This window comes from Rhinopithecus roxellana, chromosome 14, assembly GCF_007565055.1.
Source record: "Rhinopithecus roxellana isolate Shanxi Qingling chromosome 14, ASM756505v1, whole genome shotgun sequence".
Classification (NCBI taxonomy): domain Eukaryota; kingdom Metazoa; phylum Chordata; class Mammalia; order Primates; family Cercopithecidae; genus Rhinopithecus; species Rhinopithecus roxellana.
Genome location: NC_044562.1, coordinates 15,068,771 through 15,095,999, shown reverse-complemented (window position 1 = coordinate 15,095,999; position 27,229 = coordinate 15,068,771). Strand labels below are relative to the sequence as shown.

General features: G+C 40.8%; 1 protein-coding gene across 2 annotated transcripts in view; it reads right to left on the bottom strand.

Moving 5' to 3' along the window:
- Positions 1–27,229, bottom strand: part of CNTNAP5 (contactin associated protein like 5) — an 886,717-nt gene that overhangs the window by 517,153 nt on the left and 342,335 nt on the right. The window lies entirely within an intron of this gene.

The following is a 27,229-nucleotide window of genomic DNA, read 5'->3' as shown; positions in this document are numbered from 1 at the left end:
AAAATAAGCCAGCCATAAAGAATGCAAACAGCATGATTCTGTGCATATAAAATTCTAAACCAGGCAGACCTAAGCTCTAAGGATGGAAACCAGATCAGTACTTTTCTTGACAGTGTGAGGGCACAAATGACTGCAAAAACATTCATCAGTTCATTTGATCATAGCATTCTTGCGAAGTAGGTAGGCTGTTTTATCTTCATTTTAAAGGTGAGAAAACTTAATTCTGGTGAGGTTAAGTGATCCAAAGTTGTAAGTAAAACAAATCATCAGAAGTTGAGACTAGATTATAGAGATTCTAATGAGAGTCTAGTGACCCTTTTACTTCGCTCCCATAATCACCTCCATATATAAGTGGAGTCCAGTTTCTGCAACCAAATAATTATAGTGCCTGCATCACAGCTACCGTTTTCAAGGGTCTTCTCCATGCCAGGCACTTGCTAGGCTCTTTGCATGTATTAGTTCACTTTGTCCCACTTATCATCAAGGAAGGTTTCAGCCCACTTCCTCACTAAAAGAGACACCCTGTTCCCACCTCTCCATATGTATTTAACCCTTCTGAATTTGTAGTACGTCTTACAAACATGTGGCTCATTAATGTAGTGTCTCCGCCTCGCTAGGAAAACCCTGGGACTCAGAGAGATTAATGGCAAGAACACACTGCAAAATCAGTGCAAGTCCTTTCCATTTACAATTCTGAGTAGTATTATATGCACTACTTCTCAGAAATTCGTTTTTTTCTCTTTTCCCCAACCCCGCCCCCCCATCCCCACAACCTTAGGTACTAATATACTGAAGTTATCCACAGGTCTTTTACAGTTATAACGAGATAAATGTTATTATTTTTATTACTGTCGAATATCATTCCTATGACTCTTAACAAAGCTGTTCACTGATCTTATCCCTACACAGGAACACAGTGCAGGAGTTTGTCTTTCTTTTCCTGGAGTTAAAGAACTCGAGGCTCGGCCGGGCGCGGTGGCTCAAGCCTGTAATCCCAGCACTTTGGGAGGCCGAGGCGGGCGGATCACAAGGTCAGGAGATCGAGACCATCCTGGCTAACACGGTGAAACCCTGTCTCTACTAAAAAATACAAAAAACTAGCCAGGCGAGGTGGCGGGCGCCTGTAGTCCCAGCTACTCAGGAGGCTTAGGCAGGAGAATGGCGTGAACCCGGGAGGCGGAGCTTGCAGTGAGCTGAGATCTGGCCAGTGCACTCCAGCTTGGGTGACAGAGCGAGACTCCGTCTCAAAAAAAAAAAAAAAAAAAAAAAGAACTTGAGGCTCAGAGAAGTTAAGTTTCTTGTAATGGTCACAGGGAGAGTGAAATTTGCTCTTCAAAGAGAATCTCAATCTCCCATCTTCTTCCAAGAACTCTCCACCACAGTTGGCCTGAATATTAGAAAAGCAAATAAGCACATAGAAAGTAGATTACAGGGAGAGCTTACTCGGGATTGACACACAGAAGAATATGCAAGAAGTGAAAGAGAAATGTATCAGTCAGCATTCAGTCCCTGCCCTTTTGCCACTCAGTTGTTCCTAAGTGTTCAACACTGTTTGGTTGATGAATGGAAGAACCTGTGGTCATACAAAGTGCTGATGCTCTTCCTCGACTTTGTTAGGCAGGTCATGGTGTGGGCAGCCACTGTGAGGCTAAGGCAAGATTGGTGCTGGGACTGATCAGTGGAGAGTGGACAAGTCTGAGCTGGCTGCCACCAGAGCCACTCATTTGGATTCTGTGAATTCACTGTAGCCAGCTGACCTATACTGTTGACTTTGACTGGCAGTGAGAACACAAGCATCCAGGTGCTACCAGGCAGATGTTATTAATTTGCCTAACTACAGTCTGTGCAAGAAATGACAGGTACAGCAACCAAATTCTGCATCAGTGACCTTGATGGGATGTCGGGAATTTTCAGGGAGACTCTGTTGCAAGTCTGGTGCTCTCCTAAACACACCATGTTGCCTAAGGGTCCATGTTAAGAGAAGCAGTGGGAGATAAAAGAGATGAGCTTTGGGTACCAATCCTAACATCCCTGCTGATATGGTGTGGTTGTGTCCTCACCAAAGTCTCATCTTGAAATGTAGCTCCCATAACTGCCCCCATGTCATGAGAGGAACCCAGTGGGAGGTGATTGAATCATGGGGGTGCGTTTTTTCCCCTGCTGTTCTCGTGATAGTGAATAAGTCTCATGAGATCTGATAGTTTTGGAAAGGGCAATTCACCTGTAAATGTTTTCTTACCTGCTGCCACGTAAGATGTGCGTTTGGTCCTTCTTAGACTTCTGTTGTAATTGTGAGGCCTCCCTAGCCATGTGGAACTGTGAGTCAATTAAACCTGTTTCTTTTATAAATTACCCAGTCTTGGGTATGTCTTTATTAGCAGCATGAGACAGGACTAATATGATTTGCCCTGTCATCCCCAGCAAGGCACCCAGACTGTAATTCCTCTGGGAATATGGATTGTATCTCGTTTTAAACTGCATTGTCCAGAACAGTGCATGGAGCACAGTATTTCTTAAAGGTATATTGAAATGGATTTCAGTAACCCAAGCCAAATATATGCAGTTTTTTCAAAATCAGTCAATTTACAAACAACATCTTAATGCTTCGCATACTGTTATTAAAGACTTGCTGAATAACTGGGTGAATTAATGAAGAAAGAAACATAAAAAACTTTTCTAAATCTCTGTTTACTCATCAAGAAAATAGTGAAAATGAAGTCTCCATGTGAATCATACATCAAATACATATGCAGATGACACTTCATTTCGTAGGTTCTTTCCAATACAAGCCATACTCTTCAAGAGACAGAGAAACAGAGAGAAAAAAAAGAGAGGCAGGTTCCAACAGGAAATACTTGTAAAAATATCTTTGTATGACGGTGTATGCTGAAGCAACGGCCTGTTAATACCTCAAGTCACATGCAAGGAATGTGTCAATGACACTTACGTTTTCTGAATGACTTTCAAAGGGATGTCCCCCGGGGAAGAGTATAAACTAAAGTTAAGGAGGAACTAGCAGCACAGAGGTAATTAGAAATGATTGGTTTTCTTTTTAATTTAAGAAGATACATTTAATAAGGCAAAGGGTAATTAACATGCAAACCACAGACTTAAAGCTAAAATTGACAAACCCATTCAGGCTTCAGAGTTCCAAACGGCTATACAGAGCAGTGCAAAAATGGATTTCAGACAGGCATTTATAGAAAAGAAAATGAGAGAGATAGGTGTTAGGCACTGGCCACTACTGGTAGCTGAGAGGAACTCTGAAATGATAGATTTGAAGAGATAAAAATAAGAGTTAAAAGATTGAATTGTTCTTTCCCCCACTCTTCCTTATTTGGAGCACAGGGCCCATTATATCATAAGTGCATATGTGTGTATCTACTTGTCGTTTAATAGGGACAATTATTTGATTAGCTTGAAAGACCACTCAGAATCTGATGGCTATCTAAGAATCCTGTTGTATCTTAACAGTTGGCAAGAGGGGAATGACTGATTGGCACCACTTTGCCACCCTGCTTGCTTTGCCTGGTTACGACCTGCAGATTAGAGAAACAATACAAGGATTTTGGCCAACACTAGAGAAAAGCTGACATTCCAGGCTGATCTCACCACCAGTGGCATGGGTATAGGCTCTCAGAGCTGTGCTAGTGATAATCACGTTCTCTCCCTTCTCTCAGGAGTCACTACCAACTCTGTGCTCTTACTCTCTTGGAATTGTGTACCTGGGACACTGAAGATGTATATGTTTATGCCTCTGTCTCTGGCAGTAGAAATCCCTCCAGTTGGTATTAGTGCTTACTCTTTCCCAGTCCAGCCCTGGCACATCTTTTGTGACACATGTGTTCCTGTGCCACCAGTCATCAACTTGACATTTTCCTCCTAGTCTCCTTGTCCTGACCTTCACTGTCAGTCATTCTCCTGAAACTTGACATGGCCACTTTGGAAAATGAAATCTGAAGGGATCCTAACACGGACCACTTTGTTATTCACTTACCCATATGAAAGTTATTTCTGATGCAAATCTTACTAAATATAGAGTCTCCTAACACACTCCTGGAACCCCGTCCTCATCAGTTATATCCCTTTTTATTCTTAGTGATGGGATATGATAGAACTTGTCAGCAGAAGTTACTCAGAAAAACCATGAAGGTTGCAGGGGGTAATGTCTTCCATTAAGTGACTCTGCCACTGGAGACTCCAATGTTGTCAGAGTGACCAGCACCTGGCCCCAGGCAGAAAAGCCCAGCTTCCCCTAAGGGCAGTGCCCCATGACCAGGGAGGTATTGCATCGCTACCCTCACTGCCCCATGAAAGTTATTACTTCTATATTCCATTTTCTCATCCTTCTTCTACTTGGATGAACAAGTGTCCTTTCCTGTGAATTATTTGCATTAAAACTCCTCCATCAATAACGTAAGTACAAATAGAACTTATTGAAAGTCAAGAGTCACAAGCACCAAGAAAGGGCATTGATAAAGTTATTTTAAGGTAGATGTGGAAGAACCCAAATCACCACTGGGCCTCTGCCTATTTATGGCTTTAACAACCAAACACTAATTTAGAATGAAATTTCTGAATAAAGTTCTCAAAGTTCTTCTTAGAACAATATGAACTTTTGTATATAAGTAGTCTATCAGCATCCCTGTGATAGTGATAATGAGTCACTTAGTACTAGAAGATAAAGTATGACAACTGATATTATGTACATCAACCCAGAAACAAACAGAAATGTGCCTTTATTGCCCACTGGCTTGTATAATTCAGAAGAGAAATTCTTCGCAAAGGCATTATGCATGTAAAGATAAATGTTTGTTAAGTAATTGAGGACATGCATATGACACCAGACTCCTCAGTTGCTATTGTTGTGTTTGTTCTGAAATTTTGAATTTTGTATGACTTCTGCTGTGTTAGGTATGAGATAATCGGCTTGGTGCGATGGTTCTTGCCTGTAATCCCAGCAATTTGGGAGGCCGAGGCAGGTGGATCACATGAGGTCTGGAGTTTGAGACAGCCTGGCCAACATGGTGAAACTCTGTCTCTACTAAAGATACAAAACTTAGCTGGGGGTGGTGGCATGCGTCTGTAATCTCAGCTACTGAGAGGCTGAGGCAGGAGAATCGCTTGAACCCAGGAGGCAGAGTTGCAGTGAGCCAAGATCGTGCAACTGCACTCCAGCCTAGGTGACAGAGCGACACTCAGTCTCAAAAACAAAAGTAATTAAAAAAAACAAAACAAAACAAAACAAAAATCCACAGTATCAGGGGTAATGAAGCGACTGTTGAAACAGTGTCATATATTTATGTTTCTGTCTCTGCATTGAGAGATAACACCAACATGTATGGCAGCTCCAGGCGTCCACCATATGGCGCACGCCTGGAAAAGATGGAAATACCCTCTTAGCAAAATCAGACTTTTCACATTCCGCTAAAGAAAAAAGAAAACAACAACAACAACAAAAAAAAAACAATGTCTTTGCCCTTTTAAACGAAGTAAATTGAAATCTTTTTCAACTATCTTGCCAATGAGGTAGGGAACCAGAGCATGGGAGTTGGCAAGGCAGCCTGACCTTCTCTTAGAGCATCTGGAGTTAAGGAGTGATATTGCAGCAAGGGCCAGGCCCAGAGCTAGGAAGAGGCTAACTCAGGTCTACAGGGTAAAGCCTTGGGGTAAAGAGAAAAACAGAAACAAAGATGAAAAGGCTGCTAGTCTTCATAATGCCTTTATGTTCTTATGTGCATTGCAGTGGCTTTAGGAGGTGATCTTGCCAAATCTTTTTCATCTTTCCAGCACAATTTCTCTTTCTCTCTGTCTTGCATTATTTTCTTTCCTACACTTATCACCACCTGACAAACTAAATATATGCATTATATCCATTTACTTGTCTATCTCCCCGCCATGACACTTTAAGCTTCATGAGAGCAGAGTATTCTCCTAAAATCTCAAGCAGTAGAGATGGCCCATAAATCCTTGTTGAATGAAGAAATAATATGTAGCATTGGTTTCCCTATTTTTTTTTTTCATTATAAGCCCTGTTATGTTTTCATGGTGCATCTTGAGGGAATAATGCTCCACGAAAATCTGAACATAATATCTTAATGGGAGGTCTTAATGGGAGATCTTCCTGGTCATGGCTTTGGATGGAAAAAAAAAGGATAGGAGTTTTGAGGAATGTTCTCAATGAAATGTCATTAGTTTAAGAGGGAACTGGTATGACATTATAGTTTAGAGCTCCTTCTACTACCACAGTGAATTTAGGAATCTTAAGTGTCAGGCCACAGTGCTTCAGAGAAGCAAATAATAAAGTGTCAATGTTCAAGGTTCACCGAGCCCTACATTACTCAGACTATCCAAAATTATTTGAGGTGGAAATATCAAAAGGAGTGAATGGGCAGTATATGAAGTCTGTGTTTCATCCTTGATGCCGTTCCACACCTCGGAGAGTCAGCTTGTTTACCCCACAAACTACCCACAGACTGTGGGCTCTAGTTTCTGCTATCCTTTATGCTTAATTGACCAGAGAATAAGCTAAGGCTGATGCTGGTTTCATGAGAAACAAATGATGACTAAATAAATCTAGGATGCTCGCCCATCCTTATTTCCTCCTCATAGCTTTCCAGGCTCACTTCCAGGGATGAACATCTACACCAGCAGAAAAGCCCCAACTTGCCTGTCCTATAGTCAATTTTCTCCAAAGATAATTTCACCTCCCTGAATGGGAATCTTTGAGATAACAGATTCTTGTGGGAAAGAGGAATATGAAGGCAGACATCATGTGTCTTTTTTAATCATTCATTTTATTGAGATTTGGATCTTCAACTAGCCCTCTAGGGAGAAGACGTAAGCTCACTGACAGTCTGTGGCAAAACCACATACTAGCCCAAGTTTATCACGATCTCCTCCTCTCTTCTTCACTCCTTTGTTCCCTTTCTTTTCTTAGGCGACTTTCAACCTTTTCTGTTGAATTATAAGTAGCCCAAGCACTGAATTTTTCCTTTTCCTAGGGAAAATGAGCAGTTGAGGAGGCAAATTTTAAAAGGAACACATGCAGGCAACCTACAGAATGGGAGAAAATTTTTGCAACCTACTCATCTGACAAAGGGCTAATATCCAGAATCTACAAAGAACTCAAACAAATATACGAGAAAAAAACAAACAACCCCATCAAAAAGTGGGGAAAGGATATGAACAGACATTTCTCAAAAGAAGACATTCATACAGCCAACAGACACATGAAAAAATGCTCATCATCACTGGCCATCAGAGAAATGCAAATCAAAACCACAATGAGATACCATCTCACACCAGTTAGAATGGCAATCATTAAGAAGTCAGGAAACAACAGGTGTTGGAGAGGATGTGGAGAAATAGGAACACTTTTACACTGTTGGTGGGATTGTAAACTAGTTCAACCATTATGGAAAACAGTATGGCAATTCCTCAAGGATCTAGAACTAGATGTACCATATGACCCAGCCATCCCACTACTGGGTATATACCCAAAGGATTATAAATTATTCTACTACAAAGACACATGCACACGTATGTTTATTGCGGCACTATTCACAATAGCAAAGACTTGGAATCAACCCAAATGTCCATCTGTGACAGACTGGATTAAGAAAATGTGGCACATATACACCATGGAATACTATGCAGCCATAAAAAAGGATGAGTTTGGCCGGGCGCGGTGGCTCAAGCCTGTAATCCCAGCACTTTGGGAGGCCGAGACGGGCGGATCACGAGGTCAGGAGATCGAGACCATCCTGGCTAACACGGTGAAACCCCGTCTCTACTAAAAATACAAAAACTAGCCGGGCGAGGTGGCGGGCGCCTGTAGTCCCAGCTACTCGGGAGGCTGAGGCAGGAGAATGGCGTAAACCCGGGAGGCGGAGCTTGCAGTGAGCTGAGATCTGGCCACTGCACTCCAGTCCGGGCGACAGAGCGAGACTCCGCCTCAAAAAAAAAAAAAAAAAAAAAAAAAAAAAAAGGATGAGTTTGCGTCCTTTGTAGGGACATGGATGCAGCTGGAAACCATCATTCTTAGCAAACTATCACAAGAACAGAAAACCAAACACCGCATGTTCTCACTCATAGGTGGGAACTGAACAATGAGATCACTTGGACTCGGGAAGGGGAACATCACGCACTGGGGCCTATTATGGGGAGGGGGGAGGAGGGAGGGATTGCATTGGGGAGTCATACATGATATAAATGATGAATTGATGGGTGCTGATGAGTTGATGGGTGCAGCACACCAACATGGCATAAGTTTACATATGTAACAAACCTGCATGTTATGCACATGTACCCTAGAACTTAAAGTATAATAAAAAAAAAAAAAAAAAAAAGGAACACATGAAGGATAATGGAAGAAAGAAGAAAGAGAGAAAGGAGGAAAACACTTTACAAGCTAAAGGAATTAATTTATCTTGCCCATTTGGCTGGTAAATTGAGAGAGAATTACTGGATATTTACTGTAAGCTCTGAGGTCTGGCCTTGAGTAAATAGAAACCCAAGTCAATACCTGGTATATGGCCCACCTCCCTCCGTCTTCACCATTATCTTCATCATGTCCTTCCTGGATCACTGCAATAGCCTCCAGACAACTGTTTGGCCTCCAGTGTTACTCCCATCCAATCAATCTGACAAGTGAGTTAATTACCTTTAAGATAAAGTAGGGCTGGACCCAGTGGCTCATGCCTGTAATCCCAGTATTTTGGGAGGCCAAGGCAGGCGGATCACCTGAGGTCGAAAGTTTGAGACCAGCCTGACCAACATGGAGAAACCCCGTCTCTACTAAAAATACAAAATTAGCCAGGCGTCGTAGAGCATGCCTGTAATCCCAGCTACTCAGGAGGCTGAGGCAGGCGAATCGCTTGAACCCGGCAGGCGGAGGTTGCAGTGAGCCGAGATCGGGCCATTGCACCCCAGTCTGGGCAAAAAGAGCAAAAATCCATCTGAAACAAACAAACAAAAATGATAAAGTAAAAATTTCTTAATATTCCCTATAAAGCCCTCTGCTTTCCAAATTATCTCCCGCTTCTTCTCTCCTCTCCATGTCCTCCTTCTGTTATATCAAACTGCGAGATGTTCCCTCAAACACAACAGGGAACTCATTCCTTAAAGTATCTTCTCAGCTCTGTTTCTCCCCAACCTCTGTGTTGAAGCTGGTGGCACTCTCCTTGTTCATCCTAACGATATTTGCCGTCATGGAAGGAAATCAGCAAAGGAGCTGGAATGTGTGTATTTAGGTTGGTCTCCTCTTCTACACAGCAAGTGCTTTGAGGGCCACTGCCCTGATTCATTTTGCATCCCTGGCACCTGCACAAACTACAGTACACAGAAGGTAGAGAATATATGGTTGTTCCCACAAACGCAAAGGAATTTTGTATAAATCACAGTGCAAAGAAAGGAGAGGACATCACGAAAGGAAATTTCTGCTTGTCTATTATGAAGCACAAAAAATGTAAACATTTTGTCTAACTCAGGTATCTGCTATCATGAAATTATTTCCTTTGAGCTAAAGATAAATGTGAAGTCCGATGGCAATGTTTTGCTGGTGGCTCTACAAAGATGCGATTTTTCATTCTTCATTTCGCTTGCTATCCCTAGATCCCCCTTGTGAAGTGTCACTGGATCGCTGGCTGCATGTGCAAGATTAAACTACTGGGCTTTTAAGAAAGATCCCCTTGAAAGTCACCTCCAACCATTATCTCATGTATCACCTTAGGCCATTCATATCATCTTTCAGAATCTTAGTCTATTCATCTATTGAATGGAGATAACAATACCATGGGAAAGGAATCATATATATTAAACAGTCACACTTTTATTTATATTTTAGAGTAACATAACATCATTGTAGTGACCTCCAAAGATGACTTTGCAGAAGATGATATAGACTGAATTCTCCTGCAAATTCATACACTGAAATCCTAATGCCACTGTCACATTATTAGGAAGTGGGGATTTTGCGAGGTAATTAGTTCATGAGAATGAATCTTCTGTGATGGAATTAGTGTCTTTGTAAGAATAGAAAAAGAACTAGTCCTCCCTATCTTGGCTTTGCCTCATATGAGGAGGCAATGAGAAAATATCCACTTGCACACCAGGAGAAGTGCTCTTACCAGACACTGGATCTTCCAGCACCTTAATCTTGGACTGTCCAGCCTCCAGAACTGTGGGTAATAAATTTCTGTTGTTTAAGGCTATTGTACATTTGTTATAGCAGCTAGAACTATCTAAGACAGAAAGGCTCTGGAATTGTCAACCCGCACCAAGTAATCACACAATCTAAATAGAAAAAAACTTGCTCACTATGCAGATTCAGCGTCAAAGAAATTCTCTGGCCTCTCCTATCCACAAGAGTGTCACCTAATTTTTTCTTCCACATAAAAATGCCTGAAAGCTTTCAGCATTGCAACATAGCGATGTCCTAAGACAGAAGACTGAGACTCAAGGAGATGCAGCGATGCTGAATGTTAACTTCTGGTCAGCAGCCTAAGTAGGGCTCATTATTCTCTACATTTGACTCTGACTGGCCTTTTTCTGCACAGATTGTTATAGTTCAAGACAAAAAGTCCTGGGGCAAAATACTAGGAGACCTGTATTCTAACACCAAATGTATATTAAACAGTTGTTATTATTATCATTATTGCTATTATTATTGTTGTTGTTGACAGGTTAGCAGGGGTATTGAATTCATATATAGAAAGATCTCAAGCCCCAGTTCACATTACAGTGAATTTACTCAACTAAGAAATTCAGTGAATTTTTGTTTATTTTAATTGCTTTCTGGAGCATCTAGATCCAACTATTCATTAGAAAAAGTATAAAATTGAAAACAAGGCTCTGACACTGCATTTAAAGTAGCAAGCTATTTTTGAATTGATAAAATTGTTTAAAAAGGAGAAAAGGGCCGGGCGCGGTGGCTCAAGCCTGTAATCCCAGCACTTTGGGAGGCCGAGATGGGCGGATCACGAGGTTAGGAGATCGAGACCATCCTGGCTAACACAGTGAAACCCTGTCTCTACTAAAAAATACAAAAAACTAGCCGGGGGAGGTGGCGGGCGCCTGTAGTCCCAGCTACTCAGGAGACTGAGGCAGGAGAAAGGCGTAAACCTGGGAGGTGGAGCTTGCTTTGAGCTGAGATCCGGCCACTGCACTCCAGCCTGGGCGACAGAGCGAGACTCCATCTCAAAAAAAAAAAAAAAAAAAAAAGGAGAAAGGGGGGGTGGGGAATAGTGCTTGTTGTAGCCTGCATTTCACTTCAGTTCTTTACAACGTATCTATGAAAGCATTTCGTATCCAGAAAAAAGGATCCCCTAGAACTGCGAATTGATTAGCCTTCTCCAGTAGTTTGCAACAGTGCTTCCACTGCTGATATTCATCATGCTTCCAGCAGCTCCTCTGCACCAATACCAGGGAGGTCTGTACACCCCATATCGAAAGCAAGGAATTAACTCTGGATAAATGTGTTTGGACCTTGCTGTGTTAAGGAACACTCAGGCTCTGTTTATACTTTGCTTCATTCCCAAGTTTAAATAGTGATTTTCAGACTATCCAGCTTCGTAATTCTACACTTGGTCTGATTTCATTGTTGACAATGTTTGAATCAAGCCAGACAGGCATATGGAGTTCCTTAGCTTGACTTGCAAGGTCTTATTAGCTGGCCCTGTTCTGCTTTGAGTCTTATTTCTCACAATCCCTGAATGTACTATAAATGCCAAAAAATTAGACTACTCAATGTCACTGGCCAGACACATTACATGCAGTCTTGTTTTAGGGTCTTGGTGCTACTACTGCATGGCACTGTAGCAAGGCGTTGATGATGGACTCTGGGGCACATTGCCTCGGTTCAGTCATTGCTCTCCCACTTACCGGATGTGAGAATTCAGGCACATACTTAGCTTTTCTATTTTGGCATTTTCCCAACTTTAAAATGGGGACAAGAATACATTTCTCAAGAGGATGGTGAGTGTGTGTGTGTGTGTGTGTGTGCATGTGCGTGCATGTGTGTGTGTAGAAATATAAATATATGTATGCATATTAGTTAACATGTATGCTAATAATTTATGCCAGAATTATTCTATGTAATATGCCATATACATTGACATAGTGTTTAGATATTGCTTAGAACAGTTCTAGCATGAAGTATGAAGTTTTGGCACAGTATGTGACCTATATAAATGTTAACTAACTACTATTATGGCTAGTTCCACACGTTTAGTTAAATTGTAGTTATTCTTCAGGCTCACGTCAAATACTGACTCCTTTATTAAACAATCCTAATTTTCTAAGCAGGAGAGCAGAGAGAATATTTATTGGATGTAGAAAATGATCCAGGTGCATGTTTTCACATCAGTCTTTTGTCATATCCTATGCTGTTTCTGGGCATTTTGGAAATGAGGAAACTGAGAACTGAAAGTCCAGTAAGTTGCCCACAGTGGACTCGGGATGTGAGCCCAGGTCTGTCCCCCTGTGCAAACTGACTTTTTCTCTGCTCAGCACTGTTGCTTCTTGGGAGGCACGCGCTCTCTTTCCTCTGGACTGCCAAGGCACATTATTTCTCAATCCCTCACGGCACTCGATTCTTTCTATTTTGTATTATAACTATGTGTGTACATATTTGACCTTCATTATAAAAGAATGTGTAATTTAGAGCAGAAATCTCATATATTGATATATACATTCCCTTCCCCAATTCCACCTTTGTTTGTTCCTTTGCTTTATCAATGGGCATGTTTGCTTCCTCTATAAGATTCTGTGTTTCTTGAGTGAATTTAATTGTTGGAAGATGATTTCACCCCGGCATTTATCACAGGGTAAGATCAAGAGCATTTTATTATGTATTTTTCTGAATTATAAATATATATAGCACGTAAAAGACTGCCAGTACCTGAAGCTCTGATACTTTAGTGGGATATTGAGCCTGAACTGGGGCTTCACAGGATTCCTTTGGTGGGCAGCAGAATGCACGTGTCTTGGCAGAGGCGATGCAGTCAGAAGGAAGGGTGAAGGAAAAGCAGATGGGCTACAATCTTGTCTTCACCACAATGGGACCTGGGCAAGCTACTCTACAACTTTAAGCATTCGTTTTCTCCTCTGTGGAATGCCAATGACAACACTGGGTTTATCAGAGAGCTGTTTAAAGAATGAAAGGCAAAGGGTATGTCAATTACTTGCAAGTTCCTGAATGTAGCAAATCCTCATTGAGTGTTCAATATATAACTTTTCCTTTCTGTTAATATGCCACCTGGGGTCAAATTGTCCATGGAAGTCTAAGCCATTCTCTGTCAGAAATTGTTTGTAGTGCTTGTCCAGAGATGTCTTATTCCTTCGTTCCCGTCTCTCCTCTTTCCATGCTCTGAATTCACCTTTTTGTATTTATTTATTATCTTTTTGTTTTTCTTTTTTGAGACAGAGTCTCACTCTGTTACCCAGGCTGGAGTACAGTGGCACCATCTTGGCTCTCTGACACTTCTGCCCCTGGGCTCAAGCGATTCTCATGCCTCAACTTCCTGATTAGCTGGGATTACAGGTGCCAGTCACCATGCCCAGCTAATTTTTGTATTTTTAGTAGGGATAGGGTTTTACCATGTTGGCCAGGCTAGTCTTGAACTCCTGATCTCAGGTGATCTGCCTGCCTTGGCCTCCCTAAGTGCTGGGATTACAGGTGTGAACCACCATGCCTAGCCTATTCACCTTTTATTAATGACTACAGAAAATATATAATAGCTATAACAGTTGTTTTATATATAATGTAGCTGGGTTCTCTAACTTACCCAAAACATTTTAAAATCTTGGTGACTAGAAGCCAGGATAAACTGCTAGCTTAAAGCTGATGGTGTGGTTCATTCATATATAGAGAAGAATTGCAAATTTACTTTGCAGAAAATAAATCACAAAACCTCAGTGTGCCCCTTGGTTTTACCAAAGTAAAGCCATACCCCTGTGCAGGTGAGGTGCAGCCTGACACAATGGGATGTCCCAGAGAGAACCTGAGCCTGGGCTTGGCGGTACTACATCCTGCCCCTCTTTACGTAGCCCCTATGGTAAGTTTGTATGCACCCATGGTTTTGGGGTGCAGGAGATCTGGTCAAAGGCACCCTGTAGGGGCAGCTGAGTGAATCCATACAACAGAGTGTCATGCTATGGGTGAAGCAGAGAAGTCCAGCAGGGTTGCCTGGCATTGGGGGCTGAACCCCATGCATGGGTCTAGCATCTTTAACACATAATAGTCAGTATAAAGTTTTCTGTGTGTAATTTGCTTTGACTTACGTGCAAACCTTCTCCTTGTCTCCAAGCCTTACAGTTAAGTCTTACCTAGTCTTTGGAGAATTATGAAAACAGACTGGAGAAGTCTATTCTGACACTGCAAAAAAGGCAGGAGTCCCAGCGGAGATGAAGAGCAACAGCCAAGGTGAATTTGAAGAGCACATAAGCAATCCTTGGGGTCTCTCAGAAATCTTTAGGAGTCAGAGAAGTCATGGGAAATGGTGGGTTGGCTAATTGTCATTTGGAAATTAAAGAGAAGTATGACATCTGAGGATGCTGCATGCCACATTACACATGGCCTCCACGCATGACTCTGCAATCTACAACAGTAAATCGGCAGGGATTCAAATCTAATAAAACTATGCTCACTCAATGAGGTTCTCCCATTCTTCTTCTTAGATTACATGATAAGGAAACTAACAGAAAAGTTTTGGGTTTACAAAAACCACAAAACAAAAAATTACAATAAAATAAAAATTAAAAATTGTTTACACGGTAATCTAAAAAGCTAAACAACTTTGAAAATTGTCCTGGGATCGGTCCACATCAGATTTAATTGTCTGTACTAGCCTGAATATATTTAAGGAAGAGTTTTGATGAGCGTTAAGCCAAAGGTGCTTCTTTAAAATTCCTTAATTAACCTGAGACCCACATTGCCAAAGCAAACCCACCAAAGCTTGTTTTTGGCTTTGGTTTTGTCCTCTTTTTTCATTCTCCTTGCCTTCCTTTCTTTCTTTTTTCCTTCCCTCCTTCTTTTTCTTTTCTTTTCTTTTCTTTTTTTTTTTTTTTTGGCAAAGAACAACAAAATGCAAATCAAAAGCCAGATTGATTCAAATACCATGCTTAAGAAGCATATCTGAACAAATTATTCAGAGCAGGAGCTAGGGATTCTGAGAGAGATGACAGAGTTGTATGAATAAATTTCAATATGGCTTTACTTCTTTATGATATAATCTCAGTCTTAATTCCCAATGAAGCTGCCAAAATGCATTATAGCTCTGACTCCATTAAAGAGATTTTGGTTTTGTCAACTTCCTTTCTGAGTATTTAGATATTTCATTTAATTGACCTATTCCTAGAGATTTGTAAAGACAACTGGTTTAAAAGATTAGTAATCTTTTAACTGTTTTCCTTTTAAAGGCAATCAAAACTATTTCTTTCCATCATCACGGGCAGTGGTTGAGCATATACCAGAGTAATCCTGCTTAGATTATTTGACCTTTTCCTCATCAGCTTTTATAGTTCGTCATTCCTGCTAACATTTCTTCACAGTAAGCAATCTTGGTGTAGAGTAAATGCTAATTGGTCCTTTAAAAGGTTCCCATGATAAATACCTTTATGCCTCAATTTAAATTTTCTGGGCACAGAACAGAGATGGGAGAAGTCACTTTGTGCTGTGTCCTTCATCCCGATTCATGCTTTTCTCTAACCTCCCTGACTCTCTGCAACTTTTGATCACTTACTCCTTGTCTTATTTTCCTGTCATTTTCAGTGCCTGCTCTCACCTTTCCCTTTCTTTCTTTCTTTCTTTTCTTTTCTTTTCTTTTCTTTTCTTTTCTTTTCTTTTCTTTTCTTTTCTTTTCTTTTCTTTTCTTTTCTTTTCTTTTCTTTTCTTTTCTTTCTTTTCTTTTCTTTTCTTTTTTTTTTTTTTGAGATGGAGTCTCGCTCTGTCGTCCAGGCTGGAGTGCGGTGGCCAGATCTCAGCTCACTGCAAGCTCCCCCTCCCGGGTTCACACCATTCTCCTGCCTCAGCCTCCCCAGTAGCTGGGACTACAGGCGCCCGCCACCTCACCCGGCTAATTTTTTGTATTTTTAGTAGAGACGGGGTTTCACCGTGTTAGCCAGGATGGTCTCGATCTCCTGACCTTGTGATCTGCCCGCCTCAGCCTCCCAAAGTGCTGGGACTACAGGCGTGAGCCACCGCCCCGTCCTCCCTTTCTTTTTTTTGTCGGTAAGAACAGCAAGTGCTCTGGATTCACAGGACTGTCACCCGTCCTTTTTGTTTTTTTATTTTTTCCACAAGAGTTAAAACAAAAGACTCAGAGGCTGCAAAGAAAAGCAATGAGGCGGACTGACAAATAGCCATTTGCCCAATGCAAGTGGCAATTTAGAGAAGACGATGAGGGGAGGCGGCTGCTTTTTGTTTTTATTGCCTGAGTTACATCAGGCAAAAAGTGATATGAACAGGTCAAAAAGTCACAAAGACGACTTTATCACGTCCACCCATTTTTACGATCACATTGTGTCTTCTTTCCATTTTAAATTTTCTAAATTTTATATTCCAATTAGCATATCTAAATAGGTTAATATATTAAAATCTAAAATTTCTCAAAGATCTAAAATATCTTACTGTTTATACATTCTTCTTAACAAATGGTGTATCTGTTATGTAACAGGTATTTTTAAAATGCACACCAGAAATATATTATTTTAGTTAATTTCCTAGACAGTCTGTGTGAGGTATATTTTATTATACCCATTTCATAGATGAAGATCTAGATCCACGGAGTTCAAATAACTAGTCCAAGGCCACATCTCAGTTAATATGTAGAAGCAGATTTAAACAGCTGCTGGTTTGGCTTCAGAATTTCACTTTTCTAGACCATGCGGAGTAATACTGGAACCAGCAGTTCTCTGAACCCATGTCTAACACAAATACTTTTTATCTCCCTTACAGAAATGCTTTCATAGAAATTTCTCAATTCTAGTCCTCTGCCTTTATAGAAAGTGGGTATGTCTTTCTGAATGTTGTGCAAAAATATTGTCCACCCTCGTTTTTATATATTGTATATATTGTATCACACAGTGTATGCACCACCTATAAAACCACTATTCAAAATATTATGCATTATAACACCCAGTGTTTTTGTATAAGGGTTTGGCCAAATACTTTCTCCTTGAGTGCAATTATATAAAAAAATAATGAATTTACTGCACAGCTAAATGGGCATTTTCTGTTAGTGCAACCTGACATGTTGCCATTTTTGCCTCAGCTACTAGAAAAAGAAGTATTTTCTTATTTTCAAGTAGGTGTTTAAGCCTACTTGATTAACTGAACCCTAGTACACTCTGCTTTGTGTACTCTACACACGCTTCCAGTATGTTTCTGTTTACTTTTGTCCTCTTGGTGTTATTTCTCATAATATTTATCTGATTGGGGCTAACCAGTGACCTCCCACTGAAAGAAGCAGGGGCAGGTGGGCTGTCATGGCTTTTTAGTAGAGAATCCTGTGCTGGAAGGTAACCCCTTCTGTATCATGGACAAGATGTAACTAAATTTAGAGTCAGAAGCCACTCTCAGGATTAGCTGCTAAGCTATTTGGTTGACAGGTGAGAAGTTAATCAGAGGATGCAGATGAGAAGTCAACATCACAAAGAAAAAGAAAAAAGGAAGGCAGAGAAAGATCTGGGAGTTGACTCTGTCGGCAGTTGGATTATCCAGAGCCAGGGAGAGGGCTTAGCCCTTTGATTATCAATGGAAAGATTGATTCAGGCTCATCTCCCTTTTGTTATCATTGGTCGTGCTTTGGGGACACCCATACTTCGGACTTTTTAGCTGAAAGAGACTCTGACAAACAACCCAAGTGTTTTTTTGTTGTTGCTGTTTAAATTATTATTACTATTGTTATTACTATTATTACTATTATCATTTTGGAGATTTTGTCTCCTTCTGTTGCCCAGGCTGGATGGTGCGATCACGGCTCACTGCAACCTTGACCTCTCAGGCTCAAGAGAACCTCCAGCTTCAGCCTCCCAAGTAGCTGGGACAAGAGGCAGGTACGACCACACCCAGCTAATTTTCATATTTTTTTGTAGAGACAGGGTCTTGCTCTATTGCCCAGACTGTCTCAATCTTTTGGCCTCAAGTGATCCTCCCACTTCAGCCTCCCTAAGTGCTAGGATTATAGGCATGAGCCACTCTATCCAGTCTAAATTATTATTCAAAACAAGAAAACAAAAAAAGGTGCGCTGCTGCTTCTTTTATTTACTTGCATCTCTACTACTTGTGGAAGGCAGATATGCCTTGTTTTTTTGTGTCAAAGCAACTGAGACCAGAATCTCCACTATGTGAATAATTAACTGATTTGTTAAACATATATGAAATTTTTTGTCTGACAAAAATGAAACTGGTCTAACTGTAAAAACAAAAGAGAAAAACACATTTTAGAAGGCAAGAGACAAAACCTATGGGTTAACTAGCTATAACAGGAACTACTTGAAAAGTGTCAAAAGAATGTCACAGACACTAAGCATTACATTCTTATTATTGACAATCAATCATTTTAAAAAACTGAATATTTTATTTCGAGTGGAATTTGGAAAAAAGGACCGTGAATTATATTAATATTTGCAGCAGCCAGTCTTTTCTCCAAGTTGTAGCGACACATTTTTTTTCAAGCAAAACACTTTATTAGCTTTTTAAACTCCTTATTTGCACTTCTTATCTGCACCTAAACATGACAGGACAGAAAAGGTTTCTGTTTGTTTGGGTCAGCCCTTTTTTCTTTAATTCACCTTATTGAGTTTGACTCCATTGAAATAAGATTTTGGAAAAAAGAGATGTAGAAGAAAATATGGTGTTCCTCCAGCCTCTCTGGTCCTGTTGACATAGTTCAGCCGCTTTGCTTCAGGAATGAATAAACCCTGAGGTCTTTCTTTGTGTCCAGGATTCTGTGAGGCTGTAGGAATAATGGTGAGCATAAAAATGGGCCCCATGCAGCCTGGTCAACATGGTGAAACCTTAATCTCTCCTAAAAATACAAAAATTAGCCAGGCATGACAATGGGCACGACAACGGCACCCATAATTCCAGCTACTCAGGAGGCAGAGGCACGAGAATCGCTTGAACCCGGAAGTTGGAGGTTGCAGCGAGAGGAGTCTCGCTCTGGGAGACAGAGCGATACTCTATCTCAAAAAATAAATAAATGAATAAAAGTAAAAAAAGAAAAGAAAAGTAAAAAAAAAAGGCCCCGTGCTTGGTGCCTGAAGTCAGACCAGGGATGGACATTAGCAAATATTCACACAAGTGAATGCACGATTATGAAAGGCGAGGAGCGGGAACATGTAAATGTTTTGAGAGCATACAATCCTGGCACTGGGCCTAGAATAAAGGTTCAGAAAATGCCTTCCTAGGGAATTGATGCATAAGTTAAGGCTGGCTCCCTAAGCTTCTTAAAAGCCAAGGCTTTTGCTAAAAACATGGGAAGTCTAGAGCCCACAGGAAGTGAGATAGGCTGCACTCAGACGTCCCTGCAGAACTGCATGCTTGCATTTCTGGAGTGGCATCAGCAGTGCTTTGCAACCCAGGGTTCTGGTGGTAGCTTCAATGACTGCTGTCACTGCAGACCAGGAGTCCCTCTGAAGCCACTGCTCCCCCAGCCTTCAGCTGACCTAGCCACCATCTGACAGCACCTTGGCTCATGCCCAAGCCACACATCTCTGGAGTCCTGCTCCTGAGGCATGATGCCTTTAGGAGGCAGTCTGTGCTCACAAATGTTCATCTGAAAGCATAGGGAGTTAACACATCAATGACAGAGTTGGAGGACAAATTCTTTTCTTTTCATCCTCTAGACACACTGTTATGAAGTGTAATCTCTTCCTACGGCCACTCTGAAGCCTATGAGGAGAAGTGGCTAGTTTGAAATGTCACCCCTTCAGAATGACTTTCCCTGTTTTCCTGCCTCCATCCCATTTTCCCTCCCTCCTGATTCTCTAGGATTGCATTCTCCAGCAAAAGCTTTGGACTCAGACTTTATTTTTCAGGACACTGTGGCTAAGATAGGAGGGCTGTAGAAGGAGCTTGAAACTGGTCCTCATTCTATGTGCTTTGATCTCAGAGTATAAGCTCAGAGACAAAAAAACAGAAATAGAAATAATAGATTTGAAGAGAATTATTGGTGAGGCATCGTAGCCAAAATCGCTTAAGCATGACTTTGCTATCCCCAGCAGAAAAGATGACATTTTAGTCAGGCTCTGTACTCGTCTTTATCAGGCCACAACTAGGATTTGGTGGGAGGCAGGGGGTCTTACCTCTGATTGCTATAACCAAATGCCATAAATTAGGTTGCTTAAACATAACAACACACATTTATTTCCCATAGTTTTGGACATTGGCAATCTGAGATCAGGGTGCCAGTATATGGTGGGGTTCTTGGTAAGGGTCCTCTTCACCATTTAGAGATAACCATCTTCTTGCTTTATCCTCACATGGTAAGAAAATAGCAAGTTAGCCCTCTGGCCTCTGATTATAAGAGCATTAATCCCATGATTAGGGCTCCACTCTTATGACTTAATGACCTCCCTTCCAAAGGTTCCACCTCTAAATACCATCACATTGGGATTAGGGTTTCAACATATAAATTTTGGGGGGACGCGAACATCCACTCCATCGCAGGGGAGTGGCACATTTTTGGGGAGAACATACAGAGCATGATCAGAAAAGTGAGCAAAACTGGGGAGAGATTTGAAATAATCACAAGAGGAACACTGAAGGCGCTGAGGCATGCTATATGGAAATAGACTGTCAAAGTGTGTGGGGGAAAAGGTGAAAGGGAAGGTCAGAATTACCATCAGATAGTTATTGAAGAAGGCTGCAACTTCTTTTGTAGAGTTGTAAACTACAGCAAATTGGATGAAGTTATTGTAAGAAAGATTTAGCTCAGAACAACTAAAACATTTCTTGGCAGAAATGCTGTTCAACTATGGAAGGGACTGCTTGATGAGGTAGCAACATCACTGTCCTTGAATATTTTCAATCCTCTGCAGGTATGTTACAGGAGAGGGGATTCCAGCCAAGGGTGAGAACTGGATTAAACTATTGCCAAGTTTACTTATAATATACAGTCTGTGATCCTGAGTTTCAAACAAGGTGAGCACCTCATTTATAGGAAACCTGGATTGCAAACTTCTTAAGGGCATGAATAGTATCTTTCTACTGGCCAATGACCTTCACACAATGGAAAAGACATTTAAATAACATTGTTTCTTCTGCCTTAGGTAATTCTGAGCAGCTATCATACAAAGGCAGGCATTTGGTTCCAGGAGACCATGTGAAAGAGAAGGACAGTGAAGTTCCCTCCATCACTCCACAGGAAATGCAGCTCTATGAACAAGGTTAACTGACTGTACATCTCTTGGTGCACTGAGTCTGGGCAGTTCACTTTCTCACTCACTCATTAACTCATTCAACAAACATCTATGTGCTCAACATTATGGAGATACAAACTGAATGATGTACTCTGAAGGAATCCATAGCCAAAAGGCAGGAAACAGACAAACAAAAAAAGAATGAATGTATTATCTCAGAACATGATAAAAAAGGAAGTGGAGGTTGGTAGGACAATGTGACTGTCTCCAGGGATAAAGTCCTCAGAGGGCACTTCTTGGGGATGGGACACTTTGCTTGCCTCTAGGAATATATATGATTATTCTTGTCCAAAAAGGAAGTACACATTTATTTATTGCAGCACTTAAGAGGCTCAGGCAAGTCTGGAATTATATACAGATTCTGCTACTTACTTACTACTTCAACATCTGTAAAAGCAGATCCATTTATCCAAAAAATATGTATCTGTGTCTACTCATGCAGCAAGCATTGTGCAAGGCACTGAAGATGCAGTTATAAAAAAGGAAGACATGGATTCTGCCCCCAGAGAATATAGTCTTATGGGGGAGGTAGTTATTAATTGCAGATTAAACTACTTAAATTCTTATATTGCACAATTGTGACAAGTGGGAGGAAAAGGAGACTTAGTTTGGTCATGGGTGCCAGAGATAATAGGCCATGTGTATCTCATAAGATTGAAGTGGGGTAAAGAGAAATGATGCATGCAAAATTCTTAGCAGGGTGGATGGCACAATGAATTATAGGCACATATTCACTATTAGATTATGTTCATAATAATGATACGTTTTCTCTCCCATTAATGCCTGCTGTAAAAACAAACACAACCATCATCTTTATCCACCAATGTCTTTTTTTTTTTTCCTGGTTTTCATGTTAAACTTTCCTCATCCACATACAAACCAAATTCATACCTTTAATTCATGTTCAAATGAAATGTCTTTTATGACAAAAACTAAGGTGTGGTAGAGGACCTCTTACTCAAGGGTTGGGTGCCTGCCATTTGCAAAGTGACTTGTAATCACTCGCTAAGTGCCGGCTGCTGCTGTGGGAACACACAAGCCAGTGAGGCTCCTGTCTCACCTCTGAGTCCATATGGCATCTCTGTCTTCTTCTGGATTGTTCAACCTGTCTGAACTCACTTGTCAGGGGTGGAATTGTGGATGGGAAAGATAGGCACAGCGTGGTGATCACAAAAGAAAGGGCTTGGCACCTGCCTCTGAGATCATCCCTGGCCCTTCTTGGCAGAAATGCTGTTCAACTATGGAAGAGACTTTTCAAGCCTCTGCAGGTATGTTACTGGAGAGGGGATGCCGGCCAAGGGTGAGAACTAGATTAAAGTATTGCCAAGGTTACTTATAATGTAGAGTCTGTGATTTTGAGTTTCAAACAAGGTGAGCACCTCATTTATAGGAAACCTGGATTGCAAACTTCTTAAGGGCATGAATAGTATCTCGCTACTTTGTGGGATAGAAGTCTGGGGGAATCAAATAGCAGAGGAAGAACAAAGCTGAGGAACAAGAAATCCACAGTTTATCTAACATTTGCCTACTTACTTTTCTACTTCCTCAGAGGAAGTATACCGATTTTGCACTCTGATGAACTTGGATTGAAATTTCAGTGTTCTAATTAAATAGATTTGTGGCTTCAGAAATCTAACTTACTTTTTCTAAGTCTCAGTTTCCTTATCTTTAAAATGAAGATAATGTGCCTTTTCCGAATGGGAATTAAGATGTAACATACCTAAAGAACCATGTACACAACAGTTACTTGATAAGCATCTTCCCCTTTCTTTATGTCCAAAATATACTTCCTTTCTCTATGCTCTATCCTACATAGGACCTTTTTTTAAAAACCTCTCTAAAGAAACTCAGGTGAAATTCCAGCTTTCCTACTACAATAACATATAAATGTATATATATTTCCACATGGGAAAGAGAAGAAAGGCAAAGTGATATGTTTTATGCATAGGAAACATTTTGTGCAATGTGACCATGTGAACTGGACATAGCCAAGGATACTCATACTTCTGCAGCACACTTGGAGTATTTATAAAAATCTAACTTGCATTATGTCACAAGAGAGACCTCTTTAAATTTCAAGGAGTTAACCACACATAGACATACAGGTTTGACTACAATCTAATCCAATTAAAATATATAATATAATAATACACATTTAAAAATTATACATCTGCAAACTCAATAACATGCAGATATTAAACCATGGATTAATGGGGCAATAATAAGAGAAATAAGAGAGATGACAATACATTTAAAGATGAATGAAATATAAAAAACTCCACCTCAAAACCAAATAATTATTTAGAGAAAAATGTGTAACTTGACTGCATTGATTAAAATTGTATGAAGAGAAGTAAAACCTAAGAATTCCATTCCATAATATGATATTGGTTGTTTCCTGCAGGACTTTATTATTATTAAAGAGTGAAAAGCATATTCATGTGAAACAATTAGTAAATGATAAAATACACTTTTATTGTCACCCACGAGTTATGATTCATTGAGTGCCAATCATGGTAGGAACTCTGCTAGTAAGGCACTTTGCATAAATCAGCCTTCTCCTTCATAATAGCCTTGCAATTTTTGCTAGTAAGGAAATAGAGGTTCAGAGATTTTAAATAACAGCTAGCATATGGTGGAGTTTACTTGTAGCTCAAGTTTTGTTCTGATGTGTCTTCTTTCCTAGCTACAGTACCACATTACCTCCCACTGGACTGCAGTACCAGAGTGTATGGGGCTGCTGTGAGCACAATGATGTAAGTAGTTTAGGAGCAGAATCAATTATTACTGCGGTTAACAGGAAAGGTTTCACGGTGCAGAGAGGCTGCAATGGGCCTCAAAAGACTGCTAGAAACTGGAAAGTTAGGAAGAAGGACATAAAAAGCAAATGATATAGCTGGGCCTGTAAACTTTCAAGACCTCGGTTTTCCTGTCTGCAAGTCTAATACTAATGTTTGCTCCAAGATGGTGATGGGACACTAAATCAGGTTATATGCGTGCAGATTGTAAGCTCCAGGGAAAGCTGGAGCTCCACTAACCCGAGGAACTATTATTACTCCAGCAATAATGCTTGCCAAGTGCTTTAAACTTCTTGCAAGAAAGGCGATGTGGAAATGCATGCATGGGTCATTGTGATTCCTGGCACAGGAATGTGAGGCTGGAGCTGGGACACCTGGAGCAAAACTGAAGGTGTGTATGCAGAAGGTAGCAAAGCAAAGGGAACAACTTCACAGCGGGTTTGTAGGAGTCTATTTGAAAACTTGACATTTCAAAACACGTACCTAATTTTATTTCAAGAAAATGCCAGAATCCGAGGAATGTTAAGAACACTTTAAAAGAAAAAAAAAAACAAAAACGTTTTTCTGTGTTAAACATCTTGTTTTTCTTGTAGAGAAACACAAGCTCAATTTCCAAACTTCAGATATAGGAATCAAACTAGAAAGAATTCTAAAAATCAATCAAGCACTAAATAGTTTGAGCCAGGATTTGTGAATAAGAATAATGGCAGGAAAATATTTTAGGTGCCTTGTTTTTTGCAGTTTGCAAAGCCTTTTCATATAGATATTTAGTTCTTCCAAATAATCTCTCTTCTAGTAGGTGTCATTCTCCCAATTTTACAGAATAAATTGGAGAGTGTATATGAAGGTAACCAACATCTCATAGATGTTATGCAAAAAACCACAAGGATTGTACTGATGGAAAATGAAGTTTTAAGTATTTAAGCTGCTTTTTCCAACATCATGCAACTGGAAAGAGGAATACATTGAGACTCAAATCTATTGTTCAGATTTTTAAAAACACCCACTGATGCTTCCCTAGGAAAATTCACTCTCCCACTCTCTAAGATGAGTTCATGCAATCTTCTCTCTTCACATCTCCAATATTTCTTCCTCACCCCCACACTTAGCTGATGACTTCCTCATATTTTTAGGACATAACAGAAACAGACTAGAACTACCTCATCTACCCGACCACAAAGCCACCTCCCTCTGCACCTGCATCTGAGCGCATAGACTACCTTCTCTCCAGTGCAGAGAGCCAAGACAAGTGTTCACTCTAGCAGGAAGGGCCAGCCTAGCCACATTGATGGCTTATCTCAACCCTCCTGCCCACTCTTCCCTTCCTAAGTTAGCCCTTCTCTCATGAGTTTTCTTTTTCTACTAGGTTATTTATTTGGGCATGCAAGCATGCCTTAATACATCTCACAAATCAAACAAACCAAAAGCAAGCAAACCAAAAAAAATGACCGAGATTTCACTTCCCCTTGTTGCTCCTGCTTCCATTCATTGCTTCCCTGACACCACTCTCTTGTCATTTCCTTCCTCCTTCACTGTCTCTCTCGATTTGCTTCCTGCCTCTTCCCTTCTTGTTTCTAATTGCTAGAGGCTCCAGGGCTCTGTCGTGTGTCCCATTCTCTTCATCAACCAGAGGAAGATCTTTCCCTAGGTGGCCTCATTAAAGCCATGGCTGTAACTACCATTGATAGGCTCAGTACCTCCCACATTCATATGTCTAACCCTGGAGCAAATATACTTGCAGGTCCCGCCCGACCTCTCCCAGGCTCATAGGTGACTCAGACTTCACAGTACTCAAGCGAAGTCTTTCATCTCCCCAACCTACCCCGACCCTGAAAAGTCAGCTCTTGCTCAGCACTTACACATCTCAGCAAAGGACACCGCTCTACGAGGATCTTCCAACAGTGTGCAGTCTTGAGGAGTGATCCTATCACCGTTTTCCCTCACACCTCACAAATCATCCATCAGTCTTTCCCACTGTCTCTATCCCAATGTGATTACTTTTAATTTCTTGACTGTTGCATGCTTGTCCAAGACCTATCATTTCTTTCTTGAGCCACAGCAATGACTTCTTAACTGGTGTCACTTCTGCACTTGTTCTGCTGCTCTCCATCCTCCCAGAACTGGTGTACTGGCTCTAATAGGTAGAATAAAACACATCACACCACTCCCCCATGTAAAATATTGTGCTGGTATCCTGTTCTGATTTGAATGAAGTTCAGACTCAGGTCCACATGACTTGTGGCTACCTCACTCCACCATTCTCTTTGCCATGTGTACTTGCCCCCAGCCACCCAGCTACATCAGACTTTCATCTGTCCTTAAACACACCCAGCTGGTACCCATGTCAAGTTCCTTGCACTTCTTGTTCCTTCTGAGCACAGCTCACTTCTCCCAGGTCCTCCAACCTGGCATCCTGTTCTGAAGGGTCAAGTCTCAGCTCCAATGCCACCTTCTCAGAGATTCCAGCCCTATCTTCCCCAGGGAAATATCAGGTCCTTCATATTCCAAACTATTTTCTATTATATTAACTAGTAGTTTACTTTTTTGTGTGACACATATCATTATCTGAAATTGTTTATTTAGAGCATGCTTGTTTCTTTGTTTTCTTTCCAGTGGAACGTACATTTTCGGAAGGCACAGGCTGTTTTGATTGCTGCTCTATCCCCAGAGTCTAAAAACAGTGCCTTGTACTTAGCACACACCCAGAGAATATTTACTGACTGGCTGTCATCTTAAAACTGCTTCAAAAGGGAGTGGATGGGGGGAGGGAGATTTACTGGATACAGACTTTATTACAAATTTCAAAAGAGATGATATAAACCCATGGAAAGGAAAACAGCAAGCAGTACAACAGTCTGTAATTTAGTGCTAAAGTACATGATATGTGCTAAAGTACATGATATGTATGGCAAGTACTGTAAGGAATATGCTTATTTGATGGAGACAGAATGGACTTAGGCTAGGCTCCTGTGATTTCCAGAGAATTACAGCAATTATCTGTCTCT